The sequence below is a fragment of the Cicer arietinum genome, chromosome 7 (assembly GCF_000331145.2).
Source record: "Cicer arietinum cultivar CDC Frontier isolate Library 1 chromosome 7, Cicar.CDCFrontier_v2.0, whole genome shotgun sequence".
NCBI classification, from domain to species: domain Eukaryota; kingdom Viridiplantae; phylum Streptophyta; class Magnoliopsida; order Fabales; family Fabaceae; genus Cicer; species Cicer arietinum.
The window spans coordinates 12727182-12739292 of NC_021166.2; positions in this window are offsets into that span (position 1 = coordinate 12727182).

Consider the following 12111-nt stretch of genomic DNA (forward strand, 5'->3'; position numbering starts at 1 on the left):
TTCTTGATCCAAAAGTATACATGTAAAATTGGTTAATTATGGTTAAATAACTGATTTTTAATTAAGCAACCAGTTTCAAAAAATTTATTACTAAAATCGGTTTTTATTGTTTTTTCGATAAAAAATAATTTACAGTTTTTTTAATTCAAAAAAAAAAATTGATTTAAAATTTTTCTGAGAGAAAAATAAATTTGAAAATTTTACCAAAAAAAAAAATCAAAATTAACAAAATATTAGGGGCATATGAGCCACCTCCCTTAAGCCCACAAAAAATAATGAAATAATGAGTCGGAGCTTTTAAAAAATTGGCTTAATATTAAAGGTTTAGTAAAAAAAATTCAAAAGAGACTTTGGAATTTGGAGTTTTTTTGACAACTCTAGTAATAAGTAATTGATTAAATAAAGTTAGTAATAAATTGTCGGATATTTAAAAATAAATTTGAATCCGATTTTAAATTTGGACCACGTAACCGAATTTTTTATACATCCCAATCCCTAGTACCACCCCACTTTTTGCTGTCTTTAGTGTGTCTTATTTTTATTTTTTTAATAGATAATCATATAGAAAGTCCTATAAAAATATCGCAACGTAAGAAAAAAAAAATAAAAAAAGAATTTCGCAATGGAAATCCCACATTTATTTTTTAAAGGTGCAGATTCAAACACTTCTTCACTTTTTTTTTTTTTAGCCTTCTCCCCCTTCTCTTTGATTCTTAGACTTCTATTCATACTAATAAATTAAGTTAGAGAATTTTTAGAAATAAAATTTATCTATTACAAATATCCTTAATTAAAAAAAAAAACTGACTAGGTAACTCCAAAAATAATGAAAAAACAATTTTGTCTTCATTTTCGATTTTGTAATATAAAATAGAAGTTTGGAATTATTTTATTATTATTTGTTTATATATTTAGTTATTATTATTATTATTATATTTAGACCTCAACAAAAAATAAAAAGAAAAGGTCTAATTATATCTGCTTTTATTAAAAGTAGAAAGTTACATGAAAAAACAAATAAAAGTTATAAAAGTAATTGTGACTAAAATAAATTAAATGAGAATGGTAAAAGTTCAAGATGTCCTTTATTTTATTTTTGTATTTTAATTTTTTTTTCAAATAATTAAAAAAAAAAAGGCGAATAAAATTAGGCGTCGAGAAAGAACGATATTACCGCTGCATCTTTTGATCAATAATGGATCTAGTAATTTTAGGATGTGATTGCTTTAATTGATGTGTATTATTAGTGTATAATGAATACCAATTGGATTATAAAGATCATCTTGCAAAATTTGTAAGCATCAAACTTAAAGAAAGATTTGACATCAACTAGTGAAAGTGTGATCCAAAAAATATATAAAAGTGAATTTGAGAAGTATAATAAAGTTAGAGGAGCGTTTATTTAAGTCAATCTGTTTCAACATATGATTAGTACAAATCTAAAATCTGCAAACAACTCATGTTTTATAGATTATTATACAATGAAGATGTATTCTAAGATTAACAATATAAAATTATATGCTAAAAGAGATAGGTTAAACGGGTTATACAAGTACTCGAAGATCTAATGTGGCACACTCCTATGGAATTGTGGTGACTATATGAGACATGAAGGCACAATTATTAATTGCAATTTAAGAAGGTTGAAGCTGCGATAAACACATGCCAGAGATACACACAAGCACTAAACTGAGAAAACACCAAAGCGTTTACGACCTTGAACGCAAGAGAAGCTTGGAAACAAGAATCAAACCACAATGGATTTCGATGCAACCTTCCTTCTCTATCTATATCTTTTTTCACGATGTCCATGTGAATATTAGTATGAAAATTTACTAACAACCGTTTACCCAAATAAATAACCATGTCACAACCTATCGATCATCAAAGAAGTATTTAATTTAGATACAATTACACTAATTTTTAAATTCAAAACTCATATAACCATAAATATTGAATTCTAATATTATAATTAAACAATTAAAAACAATATATCCCCTTAGTTAAAGAAAAAACAATATAACCCTAATATATATTATATGATTAATAATAACAATAATATTTATTTCAAAAAAATAACAATAATATTTTTTCAAAAAAAAATAATAATCATACTAAATATTATAATTCTGATCCAAAACCATATTATGCATACGAATATTATAAAAAATATTATATTTATTAAATTTACCATTGATCTTTAAAAATAATAGGCTATAATATTCATATTATAATAATTTTATAGTTTAAATCACCTTTACTAGTTGAATTATTAAATCACAAACAATATATTTTAAATAAACAATTTATAGTAAATAATTATAATATCATACTAAATATACAGAACATTATTGGTATTACGAGAGTTAGGAAAAGTCTTGGGATTACGACCAACCAGGTTAGGAAAGTCAACAAAGGGCATTATTAGGAGTAGCCTTACTGGGTAACTAATGTTGCCATTTTGTAATACTTTAACAACTTGTGTTTACATTCATGAACTATAAATATTATTCAAATATATGCCATGCATAAAAATATTACAAGTAATATAATAATTTGAATATTTTAAAAAGAAAGAAAAGAAAAATTGTATTAATATCGACGACACTAATAGCCATTTTATAATTATTTGAATTAAAATTTAAATTGTATCCCTTAAAGTTATGAAATCAATTTTTTATTATTAAGATGACCCCAATAATAATTTTTGTATTTGAAACCATATAAAAATCAATTAATGTTTGGTTACAAATACAGGTTCGAATTAATGTTTGATTACACATTAATTTTTATTTTTTTATTGATCTTGTTTTTTTGGAGATTGTTTAATGGTATAACTTTTTTCACTTTGTTTCTTTTAAGTATTTCAAAATTTCTCATATCCATTGCGATGGAAACACTTAGGTAGATAAATTGACTTCTTTTTGGAGTTTCTTCAAGATATTTAAACTCTATCCCTTCTTTTATTGCTTGGGATTTTTTCGTTAACGGTATCGATTATCATTTTTTAACAAAATATTGTAGAAAAGAAAATATTTTCTCCCAAATTATGTACCGTTAAAAACACATTACAACTCTTAAATAAAAAAATACATACATTACAAAGAGCTTTTGCTTAAATAATTTTGTGCATATAAACAAATTTGTACTCACGGTAAATCTATCTACTTGAGTTTTTAGGTTGTAGCATTGTAATGTGTCACTTTAGAACTTGAACATTAAATAAAAAATTATTTTAGTTTATGAGTTACAACCTTTCATTTAAATACTTTTTTTTTTCATTCATTCTTAGATAGTAGTTAAAAGGGATATATAATAAAAACATTGTAAAAAAAAACATAGTTACCATTATAAATAATATTCATCACCTTTTCAATTTTTAAATTTAATTGTATTTTAATTTTAATATAAATCTTTATACAGGGTTTTTATATATTTTTAATAAATTTATTTGATTCTTTATATAAAAAGAAAAAAAGTTCATCCAAATATCAACTATAACTATAAGCAGGACTGACCCAACACATTATGAGGTCTAAAGTAAAATTAGTAGAAGATTTTTTTTCAAAAGTTAATAAATAAATTATTAATATTTTATTTAATAACTACAGAAAATTTCTTTAGTAGAATTAATTATATTTTCAAATTTATATTTTTTATATTTTTAAAAAATGAAATAAGACATTTCAACTGTTGTAAATTTTTTTATTTTTTAGTTGAAAAAGAAAATAGTGTGTATACATTGTACTACTCTAATAACTCATGTTAGCAATATGTTCATTGTTTGTCTAATAATTTCTCAATTTATAACTAATATTTCTCATATGAGCAATGTGTTTATTTTTTGTCTCATGATTTCTCAATTTATAACTAATATTTATGTCATCTCTCTTACATTCATTAGTCAATTTACTTTTACTTGGAAGAGTATATTAAATAATTTGCAACAAAAAGAAAATGTTTTATTTAATAAGTAAAAAGAATGAAATATACATGTTATTAAAGTATTATTTTAATATAATAATGAAATTATATTTAATTATATAATAATTAAAATGCTTTATATAGTTATGCAAATTTATTTGCTAAAAATATCATTAAAATATTATTTATAAGTTATTTTTTTTTCATCTTGAATTAAATACTTCAAAAAGAAGGAAATATACATGTCATTGAAAATATTATTTTAAAGTAATAATGAAATTATATTTAGTTATATAATAATTACAAAAGTTTATGTAGTTATGTAAATTTATTTGCAAAAAAATATTATAAAAGTTTATCATTAATGTATTTTAATAAGTCATACATATTTCTTTTCATCTTGATAAATTTGGATAAAAATTAAATATCACTCGTTGAATATTAAAATTAACTACCAATTGGATATAAATTAATTGTAATGATACTTTGTTAGTTTTTTTTTTAAGCTAAAAGAAGATTAACATAAAAGAAAGTAACAAAATTCTAAGGACCAAAGATCAAACTAAGGAAAACAAATAATAAAAATAAACAAAATAAAAGAAAATAAAAGGAAAAAACAAAAGCAACAACAAGAACGAAGTTTGATGTATATATCATCCTTTGGAAGCTCGTTAAAATGTGTGATAATTGTAAAAATATAGAATAATAGTGATATTGATTATATTAAATTAAATGCTATATTTACTCAATATAATATATAAAATTGATATATAAATACATTATAGATATTATATTTCAAAACTATTACATGCATACATTTCGCAGAAAATAATGTTTTATTCAGTATTTAATTAAGAGAAGTTGATGATAATATATATATATATATATATATATATATTACAATTGTTCATGCGGTCTCTAACTTAATTTTAAATAATATTTTAATTTTTTATCTTTTTTTTATGATATGGTTCACTTTTTAATTTTATTATAAAAATTCAAAAATATAAAAAAATAAAAATATGAATTTATTTGAAGACTTGAGTTATACATTTTATGAAATTTGTATTATATTGAAGATGATAATTAATTTTATGAGTTTTGTTTGAAAATTTTGATGAAATTTTGTAAAAAAAAGATAATATTGTTAATATTTTAAAATATAAAAGATTAAATTGTTTACTTAAAATTAAATAAAGGATCAAATTGAAAAGAAAAAAAAAAGATGAAAGACTAAAGTGTTAAGTGAAATTAAGTTAAGAGACCATATATTTTGAGAGAGAGAAAAATAAAAGATAATAATGTGATAAATATGATATATTAGTAATGTGATAAAATAAAATATAAAAATAAAATAATATTAAATGATAATTGTTTTTAATACATCATCTCAAATAATACTGCAAGAACCAAACTTCCTTTTTAATTGTTAAATAAATTAAAAATACTTTAAATAAGATTATGAGGTGCAGAAGCCAATAGTAATATAGCGAATAATTTTTGTATGGTCACATAAATTTCTACACCTTATTTGAAAAATACACATAAACAAAAAAAAAAAGTAGAAAAAATAATAATTAAATAATATATATAATTGTAAAATAATTAAAATATATTTTATCGATTAAATAATATGTTTAAATTCTTGTATCTACTCTTCCTCCAATAGAGCTGTCAATTTTAATTATCTTATATAAAGGGACCTATAGACTATATATTTGAAGCAATCTTGAATTTGAAACATATATGTCAAAGAAAGATAGCAGCAAAAGAAGCAAGTTTTTAAGGTTCTTGAAAAATGTAAGAGATAGGTATGTGAATGCCATGCTCGAATATTCTGGTGATTTCACCTTTGTTTATCAATCAACCACGCACTCAGCTCCTTGGAGCTTTAGCGTTGACTCAGCAAAATCTACCACAAGCGAATATGATTTGAAGGAACTTGTGAGGGTTGCGTCGCTTGAGATTAAAGATGGAACAAATCATCATGCGGAAGCGATGAAAGTGCCTCAAACTCCCAATGTTGGATTGGGAACGATCAAAGAAAACGAGGTATGCGTGTTTGGAGATGATTATCATCATGAAATCAAGGTGAAGCCACTTCTTCCATTACGAACTACAAGGATGTTTGATTGATAAGTGTTTTAATGATTTATGTTAAAGAATCAAAGATAAAAGTTATTTATCTTGATGTTACAAATTCTTTAATAATACTTATATCTTATCTAGAACCTTTATTAATTGATACGGATATTCGGGTGTACTCAATTGAGATTTTGAAATAATTTTAAAACATCCTTTTTGGATTTTGAGTTATTCAATTAAAATTAAAATTTAATTAAAATAAGTCTTGAAATATTTAATTAAGATTTTTTGTATTTTTAAACAAAATGTAAAAATTTTGTGATATTGAATCAAGACTTTTTACAATTTAATGGATTATTTTTTTAAATATATTTAGTTGAATTTCGTGATACAAAGTAATGCATATCGTGATACAAAGTATTATTTTTAAGCTCTATTGTATATGTATTATTTTTTATACAAAGTAATGCTTATCGTGATACCGACCCTCAAAATAAAAATGAATTTCTAACCTTACTAATACATTCTAAAATATTTAATTGATTATAATGAAGACTAATATAATTTTAAATATCTTAATAATTTATTAGATTTTACATGTTTATTCCAATTATTTAATTTCTTTCTTATTTATTTTCATTTACTCTTGTTAAATAATTCCTAAAAAATGGCAGGGATTATTTGAAATTCTATAAACCTACCAAGTCTTTTTAAATCCTACAAATTCTGATGATATAAATCCATTAAAATCCAAACTTCAAAATATTGATTATAAAAGTCATTCAAACAATCTTTTAAAATTTTACACTGTATTTTAAAATTTGCATCGTTTTTAAAATCTATAAAACTTTTTTAATGTAAAAATGAATCTTTTAAATGTGAGTTATTCTGTGTATCACTTTTATACATGATTCACTGTAGATCAATATTTAAAAATTTTAACGATAGTCGACAATTTTTTTAGAAGTAATAGTCCGTGAACTTTTCATCTTTATGAATAAAATGATAACCTAATTTATATTGATTCAATAGGTTATACATATTTGTTTTACTTTATTTTAATAAGACTGTATTCATTTAAGTCATTATTTCAACCACAAAAATGAAAATGATCATTAACGTCTCCTTTTAAGAAACGACATATGTAATGGCTGAAGTTTTAAACATTTTTTAAAATTGATCCATCTAGTGAATCATGGTCCATATTAAAATTTGTCTCTTTTTAAAATCAAGAGTTACTTAAATTTGTTTTTAGTCTCTATAAAATTTCAAATTTTAAGTTTTAGTCTCTGTAAAATAAAAATATAATTTTTAATCTCTACAAAATTATCCAATAAATAGTTTTAATCCATGCTAAAACAAAATAAATTAATTGTCCTTCAACAAAATATGCAACAAGCATGTTTAAAACATTCAAAAAAGTTTCCCTCAAAAATTTTAGAATTTTTTTAACTTGAGATAAACTAAATATGAATTTTTTAAATATAAAAAACTCAAAATAAAAAAAACAAAAGTATACGCATAGAAATTGATTTTTGAACTGATTATTCGTCGAAGAACAGTTTATAAACCAAAAAGTTGTAAATTGTTTTGTAGTTTTGTATAATATTCCTTAAATTAAATTCATGTCTAAACAAAAACATTCATTAAATTTTACAGTTGTTGCTGATGCGATAAAAAAGGAATTAAGTTGCAGATGTTTATTTTTTTACTAAAAATTGACGTTCATTCATTTAAATCAATAAAAATCTAGTGATCTAAATAATACAATTTAAAATAATATATATATATATATATATATATTTGCAAATAAAATTATAACATTCAAGTTAATAACATAAAACGGAAAAATATATATAAATATGATAATATTTATAAATATGACAAAGTTGAAGGTCTAGACTACACATGTCTCCAAAAGTGTAATACTGAAGACGTCAAATTCGTTAATTGAATCTACATTTAATGAAAGTTGATCTATCAACCAATGAAAAAAACAATAAGATGAAAAATCAAAATAATATTGCACTAAAACGGCAAACAAAATAATGATGCATTAATACGACGAAATCACGAAGAAAAAAACAAATAAAATTTAGATATATATAATGATTAAACAGTCCACACACAAAAATTTCAAAATCAATTTTCATTGCCAAAGAAACAAACACAAATTAAGTTGACAAATAAGAAGTAAACAAGAACAAAAATGCGAAAACATAAATAAGCATGTAGAGATTAGTTCTATACTTGTGTTTAACAATTGGGGGAAGACACTAAAAGCTCTAAATAAAGGCATCAAGGTAGAGTTTGTAGAGGAAAAGGTGCAATCTTGTTAGAGAAAGGTAGTGTGATCAAATTGAGAAACTCCAACATTAAAAATCAAATTGAGAGACTCAATCTCAAATTATTACAATAACACAAAGAATAGCAACAATCATTCCATATGTGACATTATTTAACCTAAACACAACAAGATAAGAAAAACACAAATTCTAACTAAAACTAAAGTCATTAAAAAAATCTAATTAATCAAAAATAAGTTACAGAAAGAAAAAGAAAAAAAAAACCTAAATCATAATTTTTTCCAAATATTATTTATAAGTATTATACTAATTAAGTATATTGTATCGGAAAAATATTCAATATTTACTATTATATGAGTCCTAAATATTAAAAAAAAAAGTTTATTTTAGTGAAATTTTGTATAAATAATATTTTTCTATTTTAACTTTTTAAATTGTATAAAATAATTTTTTTAAATAATTTAAATATTAAATTAAAAATCAAATATATCACATACTAGAGTTTCTGCTTTTAAAAGCTGCAAAACTTTTTTATATAAGAAAAATATTTTAATGAGAGAAAAACTTGAAATTGAAATTAGTCTATATACAAACTTTTAGTTTTATACAAAATCTAAGTTGGCTTTGAAAAATTGTGGATAATTTATTAAATTAATAAAAATTAGCCACTTGAATAAATTTGTGAGTGATACCAAGAAACTAATGTTTACTCTACTTCTAAATTTATTTAATTAATAAAAATTAGCCACTTGAATAAATTTGTGAGTGATAGCAAGAAACTAATGTTTATTCTACTTCTAAATTTACTTATCTGACAAATTTTTATTGGATGATATTATGATGGACAAATTACCTTCAATTTTCAAAAATAAGCTAGAAAAGACAATGTTTTAATTAATTTGGAAGTTTTCTATATGATTAACATTCTTTAAAATAAATTTATGCCTAAAAAAGTATTCCTTAAGTTAATTTGAGGCCTAAAGACACATTCCTTAAATTAAATTTATGACTAAATATACCTTTCTTAAATTAAATTTATGACTAAAAAAACATTCCTTAATTTTTAAGATTGTTGCTGATGTGATAATATATACAAATATGACAAAATTGTAGGGTTTAGAATACACTTATATTTCAAAGTTATAATATTACATACGTGAAATTCATTAATTGAATCTGCATTTGATTGAAGTCAATGTGTCAATTTGAACTCAAAAATACTAAATAAGATGAAAAATCAAAACAATGATGCACCAAGACGACGAACAAAATAATGTCTTACTAAAAAGAAGAAAACACACAAAAAAACAGGAAAGAAAAATTAAATTTATGTGAAAAATCACTTATTAAGATAAAAGAATAAGAAAAAAAAATTATATAGATGATTTCGAATTAAAAATTGGCCATAAACCACCCTTTTTTCATGAAAAAATAAGGGAGATAGCTGGTTGTTTTACTCCGGCGGCTAGGTTATTGCCATGAAAACTTGAGGACGGTCAAATAGTGATACTTATGCTCTAAATTTTTTAAGTATCTATACAACTATGTATAAAAGGCCAATTTTTTTTCCTTTTTTCTTACAATTTTATCTTTTTTTTAACTATTTAAAAAAATATATTATTTACCATTTTCTCACTTTTTATAATTAATATATATTGTCAATGTAAAAAGTTTTTACCACAACTCTTAATTTGTTATCTCATTAAAAATGTTTTGTTATCTCATTAAAAATGTTTGACTCTTATCATAACAACATATAAAGTCATATTTATGGTTGTGATGTATTGATATTATCAAACTTTTTATACGACAATAAAACTCATATATAAAAGGGATATTGACTTCTAATGTAACATTTTCTTTTTGAAAATTTAGAATTCACTTAAACTTTTTTATTGACTATTTTACTCTTATTTATCCCATCAATATCGACATCATCATAATTGTTATTATTATTTAATCCTTTAGGTTATAATATAATTATATAGCAGGATACCAAAAGGGTATTGGAGAAACAGATTTATCCAATAAATTCCTATCAGGAGTTGAAATTTGGAAAAGGGGTGATGAAGGAATAGAGGCCCCAAATTAGAAGAAGAGTTGACATTGCTCCAAAGAGGAAGATGCAACCGCTTGAAACCCATGGGGAGGATTTGTTTTTGGAACTGCCATATATTTATGTGTGGTAGCGTATGTAGCTATTCTCCTTTTCAGTTGAAAAGTTAGAAGCTTCCGTTATTTTATTTTTATTTTCGGTAACCAAAAAACCATGTAAAATGTTTTAAAATCTCAAAATTTTCAGCTCTCTCATCTCCTCACTCATTTACACTTTGAAAATTTTAATTAATTGATTTCCTAACACTTGGAATTCAATTTTAATTTCACTCACTTCCTAACATTTCAAATATTTTTTATTAAAAGTAGGACATAAGTAATTTAAAAGTTGCAGAATTGATACAGAAATTGTAAGCCACCAACGACGGCTAAGCATGCAGCCATGGTTACAAATCCAGTCTCCGAAAAGACACTTGATAGATATAGAGTAACTTCCCCAATTCCTCTAAATAAGTCTTCTCACCCCATTTCCTTCTATGGACCACTGACAGTTTCGAATTAAAATCGATCCAGCATTAAGCCCAGCCCAACTCTTAATCTCATAATCTTACCTACTATTTTTCTTTTTGAGATGTGCATAAAGAAATGGGAAATGCTAACAATACATTCACTTCATAGGAAAACAAATAAAATCTTAAAACTTGTCCATTTGGTACTTTAGAAAAAACAAAGTTATTCAATTTTATTTATTTATTTTTTTTGTTTACTTAGCAATTGCACAAAAGACATTAAAATATACATATTTTTCTAATGAAGAAAGCAAAAAGCATGATAAAAAATAAAAAGCCTAAATTTCATATAGTGTTCTATTAATATATGTAGGTTTATAAATTATAATTTCTATACATCTATTCAACATCTAATTTTTTTTATTTTTTTTTTTATATTTATCTGTTTTTCTATCAGATCACTATCATATTACAACACATTTGTATTCGTTTTTTACACAAGGTGTCAAAGGATGATTGGGTGTAATTCAATCTTTTATTTTCTATTTAAATATTTTTTTTTAAATTTAAAAAATTATTCATTTAAAAATCGTGGTTTATCCGTCGTCAACCATCGTGAATCGTCAAGCCTTTATCGACTATCATTAAATAGTTAGAACTCTGCTGCGGACAAACCACCATCAATGATAAATGTTAAATGAATATCTCCATATATGAAGTGTCCACCTATCTTACTCTTACAAATATACTTATATCTAATTCACCAACAAAATCCTTACATTAATATCTAGCTACAAAAATATAAATATCAGTGCTATTCAATATTTTAATTTTCACACTAAAATTAAATAAATAAATATTTTGACTAAAATCAAAATAATTAGTGCAATATATGGTTACTATTTGTCGCGTCCGGTTTCTCCGCGAAAAAAAAGAGTCGCCACCAATTTTATTTTTATTAAAGGAAAAATTGAATAAAACCTAAAATAATATTTTTGAATCGAAAATTCGGATTCGGGAGTCGATTACGAGTAGGGAAGTATTATCGCCCTACAACGTCCGTTAAAACGGTTACCCTATAATTAATTATATACAAACTATTTATTTATTTATTTATTTATTTATACCCCAAAAAGAATAATAAAAAATTAAATTATTTACATTAATGAAAGAAAAAAAAAATATTTGTTTTATTAATTTGGTTTGACAAGGGAAAGACCTTGCTCCTACGT